The 23,406-nt window shown below is 44.1% G+C and overlaps 1 long non-coding RNA gene across 1 annotated transcript in view; it reads right to left on the reverse strand.

Moving 5' to 3' along the window:
• Positions 1-1,061: 1,061 nt before the first annotated feature.
• The window catches only part of LOC146811373 (uncharacterized), a 46,624-nt gene continuing 24,279 nt past the window's right edge, over positions 1,062-23,406 (reverse strand). Inside the window, exons 2-3 of the long non-coding RNA XR_014965815.1 lie at positions 14,145-14,243; positions 1,062-1,341 (exon numbers count right to left, since the gene is read on the reverse strand). This is a non-coding gene — a long non-coding RNA (uncharacterized LOC146811373). The remainder of the gene's footprint in view (positions 1,342-14,144; positions 14,244-23,406) is intronic.

Consider the following 23,406-nt stretch of genomic DNA (forward strand, 5'->3'; position numbering starts at 1 on the left):
AGATCCCTGCGGAACACCGCAGCTGAGAGATATGCATTTTGAGACAGCGTCTCCTTCAAAAACCTGTCTTCCAGGAAGAATTGCAGCCACACAAAGCCCCCCCCCCCCCAGCCACCCCTAAATTCCTGAGACTACGGACCAAGGTTTGGTGGTTACCAGTGTCGAAGGCTGCACTAAGATCCAAAAGAATGATAGGCCGCAGAGCCTCTACAGTCCAAGATTTTCTTGTACTCTTCGACTACTGCTGAGAGGGCAGTTTCTGTACCCTGCTGGGGTCAAAAGCCAGTCTGTGAGGGGTGAAGAAGATTGTGAGACTCCAAAAATGTAGAGAGGACCGAGTTGACCTGCTTCTCAACAATCTTATTAATCCCCGGAAGAAGGGAGTTGGGGCGATAATTCCCCAGGATCTCAGGGTTGAGACTCGGCTTTTTTAGCAACGCCTTCACCAGGGCACATTTCCACGGAGAGGGGACTACTGCATTTGTAAAATGTAGAATCACTGCAGAATCACTGTAAAGATGCTGACACAATCACGACAGAAATAAAGATACACTGCAGACAGAGATTAACCCCTTCCCTGCTAATGACGGATCCACTCCGTCATGAGCCACGGGCGCCGTGTGCTCATGACGGAGTGGTTCTGTCATGCTGCGGCCGCTGGCGGCCGCTCCGCCACGCTGCACTGATTCCCCGCCTGTGCGGGCGATCAATGCAAGTGGGCGGAGTCGTGACAGAACCACTCCGTCATGAGCACAGCGCGCCCGTGGCTCATGACGGAGTGGTTCCGTCACGAGCATGGCGGCGCCGCAAACACCCCAAACCTCCCCAGCGCTGCGGCAAAATGTGTGCCGCGGCGAAGGGGTTAAGTCAAAATGACTGCAGAGAGACAAACCCAAACAATACAAAGACAGACCAAATCACTACAGAGAGACCGACACAACCACTTCAGAGAAACAGACATAATCACTGCAGAGAATTACAGTCACTCCCAGAAGCATATTCATTCGATGCCGAGAGAAACAAACTCAATCCCTGTTGAAATCATAGGACTGCAAGCAGCATTATACTAGAAACAAAATGCATTTAATGCAAAGGATTGTGAAAAAAACATTCTAATGCAGTCAGGTTAATAATAGAGGAACGCCATGTTTTCTGGAAGAGTGACCTTGGTTTCTTCATCGTTTTGTTGCTGAGAATGTTTCTGCCTCTTTGAGTGGCGGGAGGCTGGGAGTCACTCCCGTGCATTGCAAAAATCAGTTACGCAGCACGAACTCTTGTTTTCAAATTCCTTTTTGATGTTTTTACAATGCTCTTCAGTAGAGCAGCCACCTGATCGCCGACCTTGAAACAAAGCAAAAATAACAAAAACGCATTACCATTCAAATCAAAGCAAACGCATAAGGCATAGCACATTCAGTTTAATTTTAGAGCAAAAACTGAGATTCTCTCTTTCCAGATTCCATTATATTAAAGTTCTTTATTTTCCAAGCAACTCTAAATATTGGCAGGAACCGCGGTCACCGCGGTTCCTGTTAATGTTGTCAAAGTTTGAAGGACAGCGCCATTAAACACATCGGAGGCTGGCAGAGCTCCCGGGTGGGGAGGTGGGCTAGCGGAGGTGGGGGGTGGGGGCACGGGCTGCATTATTACAAAAAATAAAAAATAAACTTACCTTGCTGCCACCTGGTCCCACGACTTTGCTCCTGCTCTCCTGTATCGGACTTCAGGTCGGAATAGGAAGCAGGCAGTCTTGCTTCCACCCCTAAGCCAATCACAACGCTCCGATGGAGCGTTGTGATTGGTCTGAGCGCTATGACACGGCGCTCAGCCAGGGGCTGGAGGGGTGGGCATGTTCTCCATGCAGACTTTAATGCAGCCTGCATGGAGAAAAGGGGAGTGTGCATGACTGTTTTGGGAAGCCCGAGAAGGCCAACCAAACAGTCATTGTGCACAGCACAGGAGTGATCTACCACTCATCCCCTGCAGCCCCGCCCCCTCACACACCCTGCTGCAGCAGGAGGAAAACATGAAATGATAATAACATACGTTATTATCATTTTATTTTTTCCTTTCTTTAGCTGCTCCCTGGCAGTGGGGCAACGCTCCTCTGCCATAGCGGGGGAGCCGTCACTGGCTAAACATGACGGCCACACAACAAACTTTTACAATGTTTTTCTCTTTCCAAAAACAAACACCCCAAAGCAGGAGTTTGCTTTTGAAAAAAGTGAAACTAGTGTCCCCTACTCCATGGGAGTTGTCACCTATGGTCTGAGGGGAGTCATAATGTTTTTTTACTGTCCCTCACCACAAAAAGTTACCCTGAGTGACAAACAGCAAAAAAAACATATAACACCATCCACTCTAAATCGGCCAGACATGTGACATATGAGTCTCCAACGGCCCATACTCCATTGTGCCGTCAGAAGAGTATGTCGGCGATGGAGCCGGGGTAAGCTCCATAGCTAAGATAAACAAGGTCCACCGGCATGTAAATCAGGCAGGCGGGTCTTTAGTTTGGTGGAGAGGGTCCTCCATCACTGTTGTGAAGGAGTACTCTCTCCACCAAGCTCTAAAACAGCCTTTAAAAATCCTTATCCTCGCTGACACCAAAACCCTTAAATGGAACATTCTTACATTTAAACCTGTTTGAAATTGTTGTTAGGCCAGTCTCAACCTGTATAATTCCTTAATTTCGTGCTACATGAAATGGGCAAAATCTTTGTTATATTGTGAAATTTTGTATGATCTTTCCTGCAGGAATATGGTACTAGTAGAAAGTGACTCACTTAGAGACAATTTCCCCTTGGACCATCCTCCAGCCAATATTGTGTTTGAGTTTTTTGGGCAAGATAAATCCTGGTCAAGAGAAGTTATTCAAGATATTGTCAAAATGTAGTTCATGTAATATTTATAGTTTTGCAATAACTATATGTATTTTGCAATGACAAAATGTGTACATTGCACACACAACTCACAACCTTCTCCTTAAATATTGCAGTGATAGCACTAATTTAGTCTAATTCCTTCTCTCTACAAAGCCTTCGAGCGGTAGTCGGATTCCTCTAAACTGTGACAGAACCTATCCGCCTGACTCGGTCATAAACAATTATGACAGAATGATTATAATGCTAGCTGTCGGAAAGGAAACTGTTTGGTCATTCCGAATCGGTTACGACCAGCATTTGGACAATCCGAGTCGGTCAGAGCCCATTCATAAAGCTCTACGGACAGCGTTTCCGACCGACAGATTAAGATGTCGGATTCGGACATCCTTTCCGACTCGGCTAGTCTGACACGAAAAGGCTGTCACAAACTTACTTTGCGGGCCCCTAGCAGGCCCCCAATTCATTCTGAGGACTCCGGTTGGGAGCCATGGGGGTACCCAAGGGACTCCCCCTGTCAAGACATGAACTATGGGGTGCCCACCACAGGGTGCAAGGTTTTCCGCAACCACCCCTTTTCCCTATAGGAGCCTGTGTTGTCGGTCGGAACACAAGCTCCCATTAAAGTCAATGGGAGACCTTCCAAATGGTGTTCGGAAGCATCATAATCGGTATTGCAGAACCGCCGACCGCGAGTCGGTTGGAACGAAATCCGACAAGGAGTCGGGCTGAAGGTTTCTGCACGACATCGTAATGAACCCCTAAGTGTTTGGGAACTCGCTTCTCTCCACATACAACTTTCCAAAATGTGGAGGTCCTCAGGGATGAGTAGAATGTCTCTCTTTTGTACCCTTACCAGTGGCAAAGGAATTTACTCTAGCTCTTTGCTGGAAGAGCTCTCTGATCACTTGCAGGGTGGGGAAGGGTCAGAGAGGAGTTTGTGAATGCCTATCTTAACAAACCTTCAAGGCAAATCCACCCACCGCCTCTTGTCTGGGGTTTACTACGGCTGTCATGGTGCACAATTACGCAGTGTAAATGCCATTATGTCTGTGAAGTAGTTATTTATAATATCTCCTGGTATTGAGATTTGAAAGAATGCATACATACAGAAGCAAAACGAAATCAGAGATATTAATGTGAGATTTTCAGTATTCATTGCATAATAACTCATAACAATACTAAAGTTGTTTGAGAGAGGGTCAATCAAAATATTATATTATGATAGACAGAAACTCTCATACAATACCACTGGAATATGTGGTTGGGTAGAAAAAAAATAATCATGCCATCTTTCCTATTGAACACAAGCATTAGCAATGCTAAGAGTTCTGACATAGTTGACAAAGCAAAATACTCTCTCATAAGAGGGCTTAACAATGAGTATTGTAGCGCATAGCTTCTATCCTCATAATTGTTGAAGTAGATCACCAAATTTAAAACTAGGAGTGGGTAGAACTCGTGGAATTTGACTCCATGAATTCACCAGAGTTACAAAAAAACTCAGTGAGATTCCGTGGAATTCCGCCAATGGGCGTAAATAGGCATGTCGTGCTACTGGCACTGTGATTTCGAGCCAGTCGTGCGTTCCGCACTGAAAAATCCATGTAAAAAGCACCACGCAGTGCACCTGAGGGTGCAACTACTCTAGTTGATTTTGTTTCAGCTTGAGTAGATTTTCGACTCTAGCGACAGCTTTCTGACCACGAACAGTCGCAACCGCCCATGCTAGAAAAGTCTCGCTAGATGTCCTCCAAGTGACCGGAAATAATGCTAGGGGGCACCAAATCTTGTTCAAGCTCACCAACTTACCGTTCTGGAGCCGCGCTCGAGAAATAATTCTGCCACAAGACAATTGGCAGAATTTCGCCAGAACTCCGCTTTACAAGAGTAACGCAGTGTTGCCAAAATCCCACCAATTCTGAGCGCGCAACGGAATAACTCACACACTCCTACCCAAAACCCTTGCCTCGTATGATATTCTATGACATTTCATGTGATAAAATACCTGTCAACAGGCTTTAGCACAGTGTAATAACAATCTATCCATAAAAGCCTATTGTATTTAACACTCACTTTTCACAATAAGTAGGTCAGGACTTCTGCTCTTGAAATAACATTTCATAATAAACCGATCAAACATATGAAATCTGGCATGACTTTTCTCAGTGAAACTTAGTGTCTTCGCCCTTCAACATTGGGTTTACACTTTACAAAACACCAGCCTATTCAATTGCACATAAAGTGGCAACCATTATGCATACATTCATAAAATTGGAAGTATGTCCAAAAGTGCAGCTTGCAAAACAATATACAACCCCTCTCAACAGAACTTAACAAGAATCATCACAGTGAAAAAGCCCAGGGTTTGTAATAGTGGGTGGCCAAATCCTAACCCCATGCCTATTATAGTAATCTGTGAGATTACATATAACAAAATATCTGTCTATAGCCTGCAACACAATGTGATTATAACCAACTGTTAAATGCTTACAGACTTAAGAAAATGTTTTTCACAATGAATAAGCTAGACCAACTGACTTTGTCATACGGTTTCACAATAACCAGACCTATGGTACAGAACGCAAAGTTTCCCATTGCACTACTCAGGGTATAGCTTGTCACCATATCAAATTTAGGCCTACAGTTTCGAGCCACGCTTTTCAGCAATGCAATCATCAGTTTCTCACACAGTGTAACCAAAACCATTGACTACTAACATAATCTGTGAGATTCCGTGTAACAAAATACCTATCTGTAGGCTTTAATGTAGAGTAATAACAAGCCACACTTAAATGCCTATAGACTATAACATATACTTTTCACAATGCAAACGTCTGGCCTAGTGCCTTTGTCATAACATTTCATAATAAATAGACCCGGCTCATAGCCATGATCATAGGTTTGCCACCATAACTAACTCAGTCCTGCTGTATCAATTATAAACTTTGCTATACGCAAAAAAATGCAATGCAAGCAGTATTGCTGGTGAAGTACACAAATTCTGCCCAATCAAATCTTGTACTCAGGGGAACCAACATTTGAGGGAGGCCTTAGCCCCTCTCTTGGTAGGAATCTAAAAGCTCTGTTTAGTTGATCATAGAGATCCTGGAGACAGTTGCACTATTTACCCAGACCTAAAAATCCATGCATATAAGCATAGTCCTGGGCATCCCATACTGCTCTCAAACACAAAACTGCACTCTGAAGTCTAAAGCTAATGATGGAAGGGGAGGGTGCTGGGACTGCAATACATGCCTCATGACTGCCCTCCTCCCATCTGTGTTGTTGCCAAACACAAACACTGTTTGTCTTTAGCAACACCTAGTTATCTTGGACACTTTAATGGCAGTACAATGTCATGTGTAAGCCCCTGAATGTCCAAGCTCAAGCTGCCATACCGCTGATGGCTCAGGCAACTGAATAAATAAATAAACTAATCACATTTGCGTGGAGAAGAAACACTTATTTTCTGTGGAAGCACACAAATTCTGCCCAATTAAAACATGTACTCCGAGCTACCAACCTGTGGGCGTAGCCAATGTCCCTCTCTGTAGTACTCCTGAAAGCTCCTTTTTAGGTTGATCACATTTCCACAATATGCCCTTAGCGCCATGTCTTTAACCTAACCATGTGCAATGGGCAATACCTGCCTCTGTGCATGTTTGTCTATGGATTAAAGCTCTCCAATAACTTATTAAACTGACAGCCACTTTTTGTTTCACCTTTAAGTGTTTAAAGACAATGCAGTGAGCTGTACACTATGGCATTGATTCAAAAAGCCATTTCCTTCATAAAATTGTGTTGGGCCTGACATCCTTGGTGTGGTATTCCTCCAACTTTTTGCTTTCCAGCCTCCTGTTTTTACTGGCTTTAGGACTCTGCACACTTTACCATTGCCAACCAGTGCTAAAGTGTTTGTGATCTCTCCTTTAAAGATAGTAACAATGGCTTACAGCCAACTGGCATATTTTATTTACTTGTAAGTCCCTAGTAAAGTGGTGTTTCTTGTACCTAGGGAGTGCAAATGAAATGCTACAAGTGGGCCTGCAGCACTCGGGGTGCCAACCACTTAAGTAGCCCTCCAAACTTGTCTCAGGTCTGCCACTGCAGCCTGTGTGCAGTTTTAAGCTGCCATTCCAACCTGGCAAAATAAACCTTTTGCCAGGCCTACACCTTCCTTTTTAATACATATATGTGTCACCCCTAAGGTAAGTCCTAAACAGCCCATATGGAAGGTGCAGTGTATTTAAAAGGTTGGACATGTACATTTTTTTTTAATAACTCTTTGTATTAAGCAGTTGTTCAGATTCACAACAGTACAGTTTGAAGGATTAACAAACACCATAGGCCCCTAGCAGGGAACCTAGGCACATTTTACCTCAACACTGATCACCCTCGACGCATGTGCATGTACAGTGCGTATCACACCGGCTATACCAACTGATGCATTCAACAACGAGCTGCCTTGCACCCTTCTACATACCTGCCCAACCCCTCCCTTAGGTCCCTTTGCATTGTATCCATGGTCCCCAAATCTTATCAAATTTACGGGGACATCTCCGACCTTCATAGACCCCCCCCCGTTCTGCCGTATGGCACCAGTCAAGGTTATTTTCCCATTTCTGGACTGTTGGGGGTCTGCTCGCTCCCCACAGTCAATTTCACTTTGCTACCCCAGTGGCTAAGGTCAGCCATAGTGTACGGTACTGGGGCCATTTCTCTTCCTGAGTGATACCCGGGAGCAACCATTTGGCCTCCAATGGGACTGTAAGTCCTGTAACCACAGCCATCACTCCCTCCAAAAGTGCTGAATTATGGGCAGTCCCAGATTGTGTGATAGAAAATACCTGGTGCGCCACACCCCCGGGTATAATAAGCCAAGTCTCCTCTCCCCATCCGGTGTAGTCTGGAGCGGGAGAAGTCGATCTGTGTAGTATGCGGAGCTGCATCAGGCAGAATCAGGCTTTAATGGCTAGCCTGGAGCTCTGGAGGGCCACCCACAGTCCTCATCCGCCATGGGTCCACGTCTCTCTGCCATGCCTCTCATAGTGGGCATAGAATGTCGGGTGAATTGTTAATTATTTTCTTGTATATTAGGGAGACTGCCTTAGTCGGCATGGGATCAAGAAGGAGCCGATCCTCCATGGGAGAGTAATCTGGCAGCTGCTCCCACTCAGGCACGTGGCATCTCAGTGCATGTCTCAGCTGCAATTATCTGAATATCTCCCTCTGCTATAGCGCATATTCGGTCTGGAGCTCAGTAAAGCATCGAACCCCCTGTCCAGATGTGTCCCAGCTTGTCCACCCCTAACAGACTCCATTGTACAAGATTTCACATTTATTTTCATCTACCCAAGGCGGTCGATGACCCACAGCAGGGTTTCGGCTGTCACTTTAGTACCCCATCCCAGGTGATGGTTGGTCGCTCGCCAGGTCTGCACCACTGCCTGGGTGTGAAACGAAAGTGTGTAACTCTTTCCCTTTCCATAGAGAGGAGCAGGGTACCCCCAGTTGCCCATTGCCCTGTGATCCACTCTGTATGCCAGTTTATCCCTTTCTCTAAACACCCACTTGTTTACAGCCACCAACTGGGCAGCCCAGTAGTATGCATGGAGGTTGGGAATCGCCAGGCCACCATGAAAAACCCAGCTCTGGAGTTTCGCTAGGGATATACGTGGGCTACCCCCATCCCAGAGTAGCATCCTCAATGCACTATTAACCCTGGTGAAGAAACCGTCAGGAACCATTTAAGGGGTGTTTTGAAGTATGTATAACATGAGGGGAGGGTTATCATTTTGAAGAGCACCGCTCTACCCATTACGGAAACCGGCCATGCCCACCAGTGGGTCACATCTGCTTGGAAATGTTCTAATTCAGAAAGTAAGTTGTGTTGTAGAAATTAACCCTCCTTTCTGGTCACGTGGACTTCGAGGTAGCGGAATCCCTGCTTTTCCACTGGTGCCTGGCAGCGAGGTGGAAGGGCCAGTTCTCTCCTCGAAAGCAGGAAAATCAGGGACTTATCCTAGGACATGTGCTTTTAATTATTATTTGTCCTGGTACTGTAAAACTCCTAAATTAGTTTTTCACTGCTGCGAGGACTACCTCTTCAATAGGACAACATTGGGTGCCTTATTACATTTAAGAAGTGTTAACTTTTAATTGGGAACAGGTAAAAATGTTATTTTTAGTGCTTGAAAAATTGTAATAAAAAATCATCTTTAATGGTGAAGTCAGATTTGAAACTATAGTTTTGAATATGCCACTCTTAGAATGTTGGCATTTTTAAGCCCTAACCATTTGGTCCCTGCAGCCTGTTCCTGGGTCACATGACTGGGTGTAGTTGACAGTTCGACTTTGTTCATTCCTCCCAGACAGCCACACAATAGAGGCATTATGTGTGCCTGGATGGGCCATAAACTGTCAGGATGGAGGGGGAGCTGGTCATAGCCCCACTTGCAACTGAATAGGAGGTGCCCTGCCTTCACCCAAAGGACTTGTCACCACTGCATTGTTCATGCAGCCAGCTTGGAGCCAGGGAAGGGGAGGCAGGAAACTTCAAGAACTTCAAAGGGAATCCTCTAGAAACTCCTCATACTTCAAATTGGGCACCAGGTATAAATATTGTACCCTCAGACCAAGCTCTTCAGTACACTCCTGAATCTGTGGAAGCTACAGAAGAAGGACTGCTGTGCTTCTTTGCTGCCAGAAGGGATGCCACTCTCCTGCCTTGCTATTCTGCTACTCTGTGGCACGCCGCCCTGCTTGTTGAGGAAGAAGATTGGATCCGTGCCCTTTATCCCAGGCTGAAGTGACTCCAAGGATCAGCGGATTGACCTCTTGCTTTGAACTACAGGTATATAAAAAGCTCCAGAGGCACCCTGCAACTGTACAGCTGACCTGCTGCTTGGACCTGCAACTGGACCTACCTGAGCCCTACTGGCCGGCCTTTGCTGGAGTGAGTTCCTGACCACTAAGAGGTGCCCCTCAGGTCCTGGATCCTTGGTGTGGCCTCATTTGAGCTCCTTACCCAAGAAAGGAGAAATCCAAATGTTTTGGACTCTTCGCGAATGAGACCGTTCGTGACAAGATTTTGCAGCCTACCATTGTGAAGTTCCAACAGGTCTCACAGTACTAGCTGCAAGTGGAACTTTGTGCTTTTAGGCACTTTATTTACCTGAAATCTTTAAAATTGCATATCTCCGGTTCTACTGATTGGCTTTTTGTTGTTTTGGTGGCACATCATTTATTATATTTTGCTCTATTTTTCTAAATTGGTGCAGGATTTTTCTTGTGTTGTGTTTTCACTTTATTACTGTTTTAAGTGCTGCATACATACTTTACACATTACCTCTAAGTTAAGTCTAACTGCTTTTGTGTCAAGCTGACAGAGGCTTAAGCACATGTTAATTTGGGGTTTGCTTGTGTTTAACACTGACAAGATTGTGTTGCTGCTGGGGCAGGGTTTTACCCCCTCAACCAATAACCCAATTTCCAACAATGTGTTTCTATAAACAAATGGCTTCATTTATGACTGTCAGGAATTCAGAGAAGAATTCCTGACTAGCTTATAAGGTTATGCTGCTGCAAATAGCCCCACCGTCAATGTGTAAGATTCTGCAGTAATAAACCCTCAAGACAAGGTGGGAAGTGTCTGGATCTAGACATGGTTTTTCATGAACGTTTTTGAATGCTCACCATAGATCTCATGAATTTGTGAGCATTAACAAACTTTGATCCAACCCTTTACCACAGAAAAAGGCTGGTGTCTCTCCCCTCCCTTTGAGGGAAGGGACATGGATCATTTCCAAACCTGGAGGGGGTATAGGGAAAGGGTTCCTCATGAGGGAAAATATTTTCCTCATAGTGAAAAATAAAAAAAATTAAAAAAGTGTACAATTTGAGATTGAGTTTACTTTCCCCAGAGCTAAATTGTACACTGTTTACAATTGTGCATTGGGGCATTTGGAGCTAGGGTAACATGTCACATGAGGCTCCCAGCACTAAGCCTGGAAACCTGCGCCTGACTCAGATCTCTTATACTACTGGAACTATTTGTCAGTTCCCAAAAGCAGTAAATCTGCACCAGTCCATAGGAGTTCTACTATGGATACACATGTACTACTTTGTAATCCATGGCTCTCAATATGAGCCACTAGCATGAACACTAGATTCATAGGGGCATATTATCAAGCATGGAGTTAAAATTATCGCCGCTTTATAAAGCGGCGATAATGGGCTTGATAATATGCCGCAGAGAATTCCAATAGAAGCCCATTGTGAGAGTTCCGATGAGCCAGGACCCCGGAACTCTTGCAAGGTAGACATCGATTCCTCACCGGAAGGACGGAGCGGTCTAGTGGCACAAGCACTCCTGACGTACCAGCCAACGTCACCCGCGTCACATGCACAGGATTGGTGCGACGACCAAACGGAGGCGGAGAGAAGGGCGGTCCAGGACGGAAAAGAGGCGGAGAACGAAGGAAGTGTTGTCGGCCAACAGGAAGAGACTCGACGGAAGGAGGTGGACGACGAGAGCGGAGAGGAGAACGAATCAGGAAGGAACCGAGAGCCGGCCGGGAGACCAGAGCGAGTGGAGCCCAGCGGTATCGAGGAAGAGAGGAAGACGGGAGAGCCGAACACCGGAGAACCCGGAGGCGCAGCTACGAGTGAAGACCCCCAAGGTCCAAGCGCCGCGGCCCAGTTCCTGGGTCGTGGCTCAAGGCAAGTGACCGCTCGGGGATCATTGTGGTGGTGGGCTGGGCAGGGCTGCCTGGGGCTGTATTCGGGCACAAGATAGTTTGAGGTGAAACACTTGCCGCTGCTGACCATTGCCCTTTCGTTGACCGAACAGCACCCAGTCCCCCTTAGCTCGATCACCTTTAGTCAATTAATACCCTTTATGAACACACTCGCTGGTGACGGTAGCACGAGAAAAGACTAGCGCACGAACAAACCAGTAACCCCAGCTTCTTTGTTATTTTTCTATGTCTCTGGGGCCCGGAATCCTGTAAAGATCAGCCGGAGAAGAGAACGCCACGAAGCGGGATTTTTTTCCCAGGCCTCGCAAGGGAAGACTACGGCCTGCAAGGGACTCGAGAACTCTGGTGTTCTGCCTAAATACTTCTTCAGACTTACGTGTATACTTTACAACAACACTTGAGAAAAAGATATTAAAAGAAGCAGAGACTTCTTTGAACACAACTTTAGTTTGTTTCCTTCTTTTTTCTGACAGGCCATCCACTTCCACACAGGTTGGTCATCGCGGCCCGGGGCCATTGCCTCCCTGCCCAGCGGGCTATCACACCCATGTTGACACCAAAACATGGGCTTCTATGGGAATTCTCCAGGGCATATTATCAAGCCCATTATCGCTGCTTTAGCGACAGTTTTCTGCCGCTAAAGCGGCGATAATTTTAACTCTCTTTCTTGATAATATGCCCCTAAATCTTGTTATTCACTGCTATAACATAGCATCAGTGGGTACACAAATTGTTTCCCCCTTTGGCTTCATTATGAAGCAGATTGGGCTGCTCTGACAAGTCTCTCTGAGAGCCCGTCAGTTCAACGCTGGCTCTCATCTATGATGGAGGGTAGACCGAGCACACGGCTTCAGTGGGGTAGGAAGGGGTTGGCACCAAAGGTGGTGGTTAGGGTGTATGGAGGGCCATTATCTGTTTTTCTTTATATTTGGGAAAGGGAAAGCTGGGAGAGAGTCATCTGCCCCTGCGTAACAGCTGAAAGTAGAAGCAGATCATTTTGGGGACTATACAAAACGCAACTATGAATGCATAAAAAGTGAATACCAGCGATATATATCTCACCTCTAGAATCCGAGTGACATCATAGACAACTCAAGCTTTGCTCTCATTGACTATTTGATGTCACTCAGAACTCCTCTGTGAAAAACAGTTCAGTTATTCACTATTACCCATCTATAATTCTGTATATTGTGAATCTGGCCCTATATGAATGGTTAGTATTAGAATAGAATAATATTATCCCTTTGAACATATTTGGGCAAGCGAGCCCTGAGGCTCTGCTCAGTCCACCTCACCACAGCCTAGGTGATGCCAGTCACTAACTTCCAAGGCACAACATATAATGTCACATTGTATAGAAGCTCTACATGCAGTGTACCTATATTGCTGTGTCAAGCACTGAACTTAAATTGTTATCTGCTCAATTACTGTACTCTTATGTTTCTGTGGCACTTTGTAAATCAACAACCCGGTGTATATACCCTCTACTTGTATTATTGTACTGCTGTACCACCTGCCGTGATTTTTTAACCTGGTTTGCACTATGAAAATTGTGTAAATACAATTTCCCATAAGGAATACAGAATTCAAAATGGCTGGCACTGCAATTATATGTTTAGAGAGTTCCAACAAGAGCTGGCAATATATGACAATTCACATTTCCAGCATTTTTCACCCAATTTTAAACAATGTGTTCCCAACTAACCTATAGATATGTGTACATTGTAAATGTGTAAACAAGCTTTGAGGGGTTGGGTCTTAGCAAATTTACGTCACATGAAACAAAGTGGTATAACAACCACTGCAAACCAATAACATTACACAATAGAAATTATAGCAAAATACACACCAAACCTGAACACAGCATTGCACATATCCCATTTACATCTCCATTTCGGGGCAACATAGTACAGAAAGACCAGGTAAGATAAACCGACACATAAAAAATTTCCGACAGCTCAAGAGACCGCATAGCGCATTGGTCACTACCAGGGCATCCCATGACTCTTGGTTATGCCCCACATAATCTCTAGGTTACCCGAGGTAGGGCTAAAAGTGTAGGGCCACCAGCAGGTCATCCCCCCCATCCAACCAGTCTCACTCCTGAAAGGCCAACTGGGCAACTTAGTGCCCTCAAGCATCAGTGTCATCACACGGCTTCAATGGGCTCCAATGTAGACATGTTGGGGTGGGTGGGTGGCAAACATTCTGCCTGCAACTCCCGCAGCACATAAGGGGACAAAGAAGGGGTCACCCGGGGTAGCCCCCTTTTAAAGGGCCTTACTCTGGTCCCTCCATCGCATAACTCATGACCACTTCCGGTCATAACCCTCTTCCTCAGTCCCCCACCCCTCCATTATGGAGCGACTAATGCAAATGGCCAATGGTCTCTTTGCTATTTCCGACATTATTCACCCAATTGTAAACAATCTGTTCCCATCCAACCTATAGATATGCGTACATAGTAAATGTGTGAATAAGGTGCCATCTGCCCACTTACTGCTCACATCCATGTAGGTTATGCAGTGCGTTTCTGTGTGATCGCAGAGGTTGGGGACACAGAAACCTTCATGGCATTCGTAACACATCAGGGCCTCAGCTGGGGAGAGAAACAGAGAAGAAGGAAGAATAAGGAGAGAGTCAAATAGAATACAAACTTTGATAAAGAGTATAGGTCTGGAAATGTTAATGGTGGTGAGGCACATAACAGTCGTAATCTATGCGCCCATATAAACAACCACATATACACATGCAGACATCTGTGTATACACAGACCAACATTCTCAACAACAATCCATTCACAATACACAGCACTGATAGGCTACCAGTATGTGGTCAGAGCCAAAGCCCCGCTGTGTAGCACTCTGACGTTGTTGCACAACACACACATGCAGTGCGCCAGAAAACACACCCACATAAAGGTGCGCTTGGATTGAAGGATGCACGACCATGTAGGTGGAAGCATGAATCAAATGCATGGATGTAAAGGCTCAACTGGATGCAGGGACGGAGAGGGTGGATGGAAGTATGGGTGTGCTCGAGTAGCTGGATTGATGAACTCATGGAGTGGTTGTTCGGTGACTTCAGGGGGTCGATGGATAGATATACGCATGTGGATGAATGAATGGACAAATGAATGCATCTTCTGCCTGAATAAAAATCTGAGATTGATGTATGAATGAATTGTGTGTGGGTGAATGACCTACGAATATATGTCATTACATCGAATGCGCTACAACGCATTCCATTACAACGCAAACTATTACATCGCAAGTTGTTACAACTACTTGCTGTAGGGGGTGCGCTGGACTTAGGAATAGTATAATTTGCTATTCCTACTCCAGTTTGTGCAACAGCAGCAGGGAAGGCATTGGACTGTAAATCCATCACCTTCTGCCCCCTACAGCAAGTTGTTGTAACGACTTGCGATGTAATGGTTCGCGTTGTAACAAAGCAGTCGTTATAATGACCGCATTGTAATGGAATGTGTTGTAACGCATTCAATGTAAACAATGTCTCCCATGACCTGCACCTGTAAAAATGGAAGGATTTACAGCACCCAGGGAAATTTGCATTTTGCTTCTTGTCCACTCCATTTTTAGGGCTTTTTTGTAATGTGGCAACAACAATAGGTGACTCCCTATAAGTGCCTTTTCTCGCCGAATGGGAATGGCGACTCTAATGAATCCAGGTGCATGTGTAAAATCTAGTTTTAAACTATTGATTGGAATTAAAAGTTAGTACTATCGTAGAATACAATTTGCTGTCATATCTTTCAGGCAAGCAAGCTATCTATTATATCTATGAATTAAATCCGAAAGAATACTTTGTTCTAATGTTTATGTGCTTTATTTAATCTGCTTTAAGAATAGATGTCTTAAACACTCTACCCTAGCACCCCCAGATAGTGCACTCACAATGTGCACCTCACTGTCCCACACTGAAACAACTCCCAAGGAGATAAGACCCCTGCAATTAGTGTGGTTTGACCAAGGGCGTAGCCTTTTATTCACACAGACTCATTTGGAATTCATAAATGCTAAGCATAGTTAAGCAGATATTGTTATGAGAATACAGGACGTAAGATCAGCCAAATCATACATAATTGTTATGAGAATGCAGGACATAAGGCAGAAAAACAGCTCAGATTGTGCAAGCAATACAACCGTTATGTCCACCTTCCCTTATAGAATGCAAACATTTCAGAATGCAAAGTGCCAGCAGGCCCCTTTTACCTTATCCATTGACCATGCCCTCAGCCAAGGGCATACCCTATTAGGAACTTCTCCCCATCACTCTGAGAGATGGGCAATGCCCGCAGTTCCTTTTACCAACACATCCACCAGGACACCGCATAGTGCTTCGGCCCTCCGGGGTACCTGACACCAGGCAAATCCCCCCAAAATGTTCAAATCCAGTCATTCCGGGTTAGGGCAGAAAGGTCCAGGACCACCAGCAGGTCAGCATCAACACCCCTCCAAGAGGAAAGTTCAGTAAATCGGTCCACATTCGGGTTAGCCCCCATTTCTGATGCAAGAAATTCTGCCAAATTCCGCCTTACTTGAAGGGTGGGTGGGTGGTGTGCGAATGCGGTATGATGGATCCTGGTGCGCAGTGAGGGGGAAAGAGGCTGATCCTTCGCATTGCGAGGCCTTATATGCTGCAACCCTGGGCGGGCGCAACTCAATGACGTCAGAGGTGACCCTCCTTTGTGGCAACACCGATGAAGGACACTCCACCTAGGCTCCTGCCATGGAGCGACTAATGGCGCCCCTCTGCTATATGCCGGGGGCGCTTTCCAGTAAATCCATTCCATGCCCTATCACGGTGATAGAAGATGCGCTCTGTTCTCGACCATATCCTGACATGAGCAGCAGTTGCAGACCGTGCAAGTAAGAGTGGTGGGGCCGGGTGCGGGGGCTGGGGGGTGGGGCATTTCAATAGACGGTAATGAGGGGACATTTATTATTTATTTCATTTTCCCTCGTCATCGTCCATCGAAATCCAGCCCTCACGGCTCCACCGCTCTTAACTGCACGGCCGCGGCTGATGAGCAGGTGGGCCTAGTTCTAATCTACCTTATCCTGGAAGGAGATGGTGGTTTCTCTGCTGTCCCTGATGCAGGACGTGTTCTTGATATGGAATTGTGAAACATACAGGGGGTATATTTCCAAGGGGATAGAACCACCAGAACGTCACTTTTAGCGACGTTCTGTTGGCGCTATGCCCTTCTCCATATTTGCAAAGTTGCGTTAAGCCACTTTTTCAGGCTTAATGCCGCCTTGTAAATACGGCCCTTTTACATGCATTCCTTAGCGTGAAAGGGACGTGCAATGAGGGTTTCTGTGGGCATTCTACCGCAAAACCCATTGCTTGTTGACGCTGCCTCAGATTTACAAGAATGTGTATATCTAAGGCAGCGCCAATAACTAACGCCATAGAAGAGCAGGCGTTCGAATGACAAAATGAGGAGAAATACTTCTATTTCTCCTTGTTTTTGCTTTTTCTATGTGTGTTGCATTCTGCATTATGTTGTTTATGCAATTATGTTGACAATTTAGTGTTTTTGGGACTCTGGTCCATCACAGATATTCAATTAAACATATGCTATAAAACGCAATGTAAAATTGGCGTACGCTGTTGTAAAACCATAGATAATTGTTGTTACAAATTTTCTATATCTTTTACGCCCTTTAAAAATTGTTGCATAGCACATGCTACATTTAAATATGGTTAAAAAATCTGGGCTATCGTAAAATAATAAATACCATACTTAATTAAAACCAGTTTTAAAAAAACAACTTCTTACATCATATATTATTAATCACTTAAGCAGTACATGAGAATTGTAAGCCACAAAAGTAGTTCCCATCAGGGTATAGAGAGGATGGTACCCAATCCTGAATTTTAAGATGTTTTACTTCATCTCTGGATTCGTTGAATGGGAAATGTAAGGCTAAGTTGCTTGCTTTTGCTAGGATGATCTCAATAAAATTGGTGATTTCGTCACAGCCACATAATTAATCTTTTCTTGATACGAATTTAGCCAAAGTACATAATTACACTTTGGACCAAGCTTAACAGAGAATTTAAGTTCAATGCATATAAAGAAAAGTGGCTATGTACCGTAATCACCTGCTTTCTTATCTCCTGGACCTACTTAATTCACTGATAAAGATTTTCTTCATATGACATTTGGCAATTTTGGGTGGTGAACAAATCACAAACCTATTGCAAAAACATGGGGTTTGAAGGATTGCTATGTATCGCCATGATATAAAATGTACTTCCACGGTTATAGGTTACACCATCAATTACTTAGGTAGGTTCAACAAGAATTTCAAACACTTCCCGTCTGCAAAGGTACTTTTCTACCTAGGCAAAGTATCTCCCCACCATTTAAGGTCTGAGGCTGAGCCATCACTTTATATGCTATTAATGCAGATGCTAAGGATTGGCCAGCAAAATCTCTACTAAATTTCTCAAGGCCTACAATAGATGACAAAGCACATGTATTTTTCTACATATTTGTTCCACTTGAATTTATTCTGGAAATTCACACCCAGATAGCTATACGAGGATACCTTACCCACTTTTGCCTTGACGATTTACCAAGAGGAAGGCTTAACCTTATGGCTAAATACCAGGGTTTATATTTTTTTACATCTTTTTTTCCAACTTTTCAGTTCATAATATTTATTAAATAATATTAACTTACTCTAAAACCTGATTCGTGAAAATTCCTTATACCCGTTGATAAATGTTTCTTTTAGGTAGCTAGCCAGGACTCCTCCCATACCCTGGCCTACATACAACTGAAGCAGATTTTCTACCCATACCACAATGGTCTAATCCTCAAAATTCCCTTGACTCCATGGATGAAATAGCTGATAACATATGATCACAACAAGTATTGTAATTCATCATTTATTTTACTCTGTACCAAGCTCTTATATTCTGACCTCAATAATTTATAGGCCATATTATTATGAATGTCGTTTATCTTCTTGGTTCTCCATTTTAACTTTCTTAATTGACTTTTTCTTTATTGATAATGTCTGTCTAACCACCCAACATTATGCTGAACACCTCTTATTCTGATATTGCCGAAATGCTCTGATTTTTCTCAATTTGACTTCAAGATCAAATCACTACCTAACTCCACCAGATTATCAAATTCTATATTATTCTGGAAATGTTAAAGTTGTTCTAAATGCTTCCCATCTACACGAGTTTTAGTTGTCTGCAAAAGTCCATGTTCAAGAGCGATGATCACCACCTTCCAGCTAGAGTACTTGAATGCTCAAAATCAGCTAAAAAAGCACATTTGTAAACAAATGTAGCCTAGGAACATCTCATCACATTATGGTAGTAGGTTTAAGCTGCCAGAATATCAGAGCAGAAGTAACCATTTAAATATACAATACCCCATATGGCCAGAGATGTTTTCATAACCCAGGCTGATTTCGAAATTACCCAATCAGGAAATTCTGCTGCAGGGTTTCTATAGGCAAATAGTAAATCATCGTTATTCAGATCATCTCTCCTTCGGCCTAAAGGAAGGTTGATATTTCCCATTATAACAATTAGGTTATTTGGGAAATCAGTCAGTATACCACTCAGCTCGTCTTTGAAATTCTCCTGTTATCTCTTGTAGATTCTATCTGAAAAAGATTGCATATTCATTTCTCACTATAAGTATATCAATACATGGTGAGTTTAGATATAATTCAATTTTACTAACCAAACCAAAACCCAATCACATTTAGTTATAATTTGTCTTGCTTTTCTTGCAATCCTTGTTGAGATTAAGTTGAACAGACCACTGGAAAACTGACCCATAATGTTAGCTCTTCTACAGGCATGAATTTAGACAAAAAATGTTATCAGTAGCACTACTTCTTACAGCCATGACTCCTGAAAACAGATTATATCGTTCTGACATAGAAGTTCTTTCATACATCCTGTTTTTAACATTCTACCCAAACCATGAACATTTTAAGAAGTGAAAACAAGGTTGTGCAAAGTTCTTTTGTATCATTCAACATTGCTTAAGCTAGAGTTCTTCTCCTTGGCTAAAAGTGTTTGCTAACACTGAGTGGTTTTCTTTGGTTTCAATTCAAACTTCGGACAACATATTTCTTAGGTTTCCTTTCTCCTTTTTTTTTCTCCTTCTTCTTTTTTTTATGATTTCTTCCTGTGCTATATATATTTTTCCCGGTTTTGGTGTTATTTGTGACTTAAAATAATAATAATTAAAAAAAAAAAGGTTTTCTTTATCCAAGTAGAGCCACTACTGCCTCCATACTGCTCATGTTTTTTTCAATGTGCAATAAACTGAAGCAAATTGCTGAAAAGCTGAATGTACCCTTGGATTTGTTTCTGCTTAGATTTACTTTATCTTACAATAAACAAAAATAGAGAAAGGGAAAAGAAAGTGCAGTGCTATATCTACAAAGATTGGATTGCTGCACGTGTCTTCCATTTTGCTGGCACTCAAACAGGCTGTGTAGTTTGCCTACAGTCTCGCAACATGGCACAGATGCGACCGTGAGCTGTCTAGTTTTGAATCTGTACTGAAATCATACCCTTCCAGTACAATTTCCTAGGTGAAGAAAAACACAGAAGGGTCATGTGGATTTTATGTGCACTGAAGCACACATGCAGTGCTTCGGTTTCTGAGGGAAATCAATATTTTCACCCTTATTTTTGCCGGCTTCCTTAAGGTTTGGGGTTTTGATTTAAAGGCCCGTTTGGCTATCTCAGTAGAATTAGCTTCACATCAAAACATTTGGGTGTTTGTGCTGATCCTTCATCAAGTATTGCCCTCTTGATGCAAAGTGGAACAAAGCAGTTTTTTTTGTGCTGAGAAAGGTACCTTTTCCATGGCATCATTTGCACTGGATAGTAAATCGCAGCTACTGCATTGCACTGCTTAGAGCTGGTGAAAAGCCTTACAGGCACATGCATCAACCATTTTTGCGAGCGCAAACGGTGCGATTCGCAAAAATCAGCCGTTTGCGTCTGCAAAAAAAGCATTTGCGATGCATCAAGGTTCAAGACACTCGCAATTTGAGAATTCGCAATTATTTGCGATTTCTCAAATTGCTATTGCATTTTAAGGAATCGCAATTTTTGATTCCTTAAATGCAATGCAAGAACCACTTTAGAATAGCGATTTCGCTAATAGGGGGTGCAAATTGCCATGAAGTTGAAGGTAATTTGCAAAAACTTTGAAAAATGCACTTTAGTGCATTTTTCAAAGTTTCATGATGGGCACACACATGCCCTTGGGGCATGTGTGTGCGCAACATGGGTGCACATCACTATTTCAGGGGTGCAACAGGGTGTCATTTTGACACCCTTGAAATTGCATACGCAATTTGCGAGTACATATTGGTACTCACAAATTGCGCATGCAATCTCCCATTCATTCCTATTAGCCTGTAGGCCCATAGGAATGAATGGGGAGACATTCCTTAGTCGCAATTTGCGAGTCGCAATTAAGGAATTTGTAGGAATCGCTATTTTCTCCGCGATTCCTACATGCATAGGCATTTGCGCTTCCTTATTAGCGAATCCTTATTTTTCGCTAATAAGGAATCGCAAATGGCATGTTTGATGCATGTGCCTGTTAGTGCCTGATTACGAGTTTGGCGGTGTGGGAGCAGGCCACCATGCCACCGCCCGCCCACTCCCACAAAGCCAAAAAGGACCGCTGTCCATCCACCAGATTATGAGTAATTTCATGGTCTGTCAGGCGAGCGGCATGATGGTCCCACGGTAGTGCAGTACAGAGGCTCATATGTGAGTCTTGGACCTGCACAGCCGCAGGACCGTTAATGCACTTTCCTGCACGGCAGGGACTGTGCAGTCTGTGCTGTGTTGGAACAGGGATGCATGCACACAGGGGGGCACAACATGTGCTCCCCTTCATGTACCCCCATGCACAGGGGCATGAGGTGGTCCTGTGGGGCTCTCTATGTTTCCTCACTGCCAGCAGTTTCATACCGGGAGAACCACCATGATACTGCTGGCATTGAGGAAACTCATAATATGCTTGGCGGTGCTGCAGCGGCACCACCAAGCATATTAAGTATAAGTATAAGTATAAAAGAAGCTTGTAGAGCGCTCGAATACCGAAAGGTGTCTTGGCGCTATGGTGTGTAGGATCGGCGGGAGAGCGAGATTATTACTGAACCTGAAATAGGCGATGTTTCAACATTTTTCTGAAAAGGGCATAATTGGGTTGCAGTCGCATCTCCACAGGCAGGTGATTCCATAGTCTTGCTGCACATGTGCCAAAAGAGCGACCACCCCATCTCGCAAATTTAAATCTGGAAGTACAGATAAAGCCTAGGTTGGCAGACCGCAAAGCGCGAGGCGGGAAATAGGGTTAAAATCTATCACTTCCATCATTTGCGCCACCCCCAAAACGGGCCCGGTGAACCAAACAGAGAGCCTTAAACTCGATCCTTTGTTGGACCGGAAGCCAGTGCAAGGATTTCCTACCTTCAGAGGTGGGACAGCCCCTGGGCAGGTTCAGAATAACCCGAACCGCAGCATTCTGCAAGGACAGGATTTTTCCCACCTGAAACTTATCCATCCCTAAAAACATGGCATTGCAGTAGTCCAATCTGGACATGAATAAAGCGGCCATCACAGTCTTCTGGAGCGCCAGAGGAATGTACGGGTGAATTTTCCGCAGGGTTTTTAAGAGAAAGAAGCATGATGAAGTTAGGCTGTTGACCTGGGCAGACATATCTAGTTTATCATCAAAAATCACGCCCAGGTTCCTTACCTTAGTGACCGGGAGAGGGCATTGCCCAGCCTCCGAAGGCCACCAGAGAGAATTCCAGATTGAGGGGCCTTTCCCAAACTCCATCACTTCAGTCTTTTCAGTATTAATTTTTAAAAAGCTCAGGCGCATCCAATTTATCACGTCAACAAGACAGGCGTGAAACTTGTCCGCTATTTGGTCAGGGTGATCCACAGTTGATATTACTAACTGTGAATCATCCGCATAGGACACCAGCATGAAGCCATGTTGTCTGACCAAACTAGCCAACGGTCTGACATAGATGTTGAAAAGGGTCGGTGTTGGAAACAGCCCACTCCCACTCCGCAGGGTGGTGGTGGACTCCCCGAACACACGGTGGTAGCTTGGCTCGAGTGGTCAGGAAACAGGCGCAGTGCTAAGCATACAATATACCCATACAATAACCATGCGTGCATCCGTTCCAAAAACGACTCTACACCGTAAAAATTATGAAAATATGCTTTCTTTATCTTTCTTCTCTTAGTTGCTGATTGGGAAAATAAATAAGTCAATCACAATATATACATTCTTAAATAGAGCAGGTCAAATAAATATTTGCTGTTTGATGAAATAAATAGGGGTGATCATAAATAACAGGGCATAAATACAAGTGCAATATATACAGACAATTAAATACTTTGAGGCAATAAATACTGTACCAATAAATATTGTACACCATCCAGTCCTGTGGACCTATAAATATAGTGCAGCAATAAATAGATAAAAATTCAATAAATACAGTACCCCCAATAAATAATTAAAAGTATACAGCAACACTCATGTAATCAGATGACACTTCAATTCTTAAGGGCTGATTTGGCCCAGGCACAGCTTGTAGGGTTGTGGAAGGCTTGAGGGGGGCTACTCCCTGGCTGGGACAAGGCTGAGGCCTAAGCTGAGGTAGATCAAAGGGGGGAATACCAGTGCCCTGGCTTTCTCTCTC

Source organism: Triturus cristatus, chromosome 7 (genome assembly GCF_964204655.1).
Source record: "Triturus cristatus chromosome 7, aTriCri1.1, whole genome shotgun sequence".
NCBI lineage: Eukaryota > Metazoa > Chordata > Amphibia > Caudata > Salamandridae > Triturus > Triturus cristatus.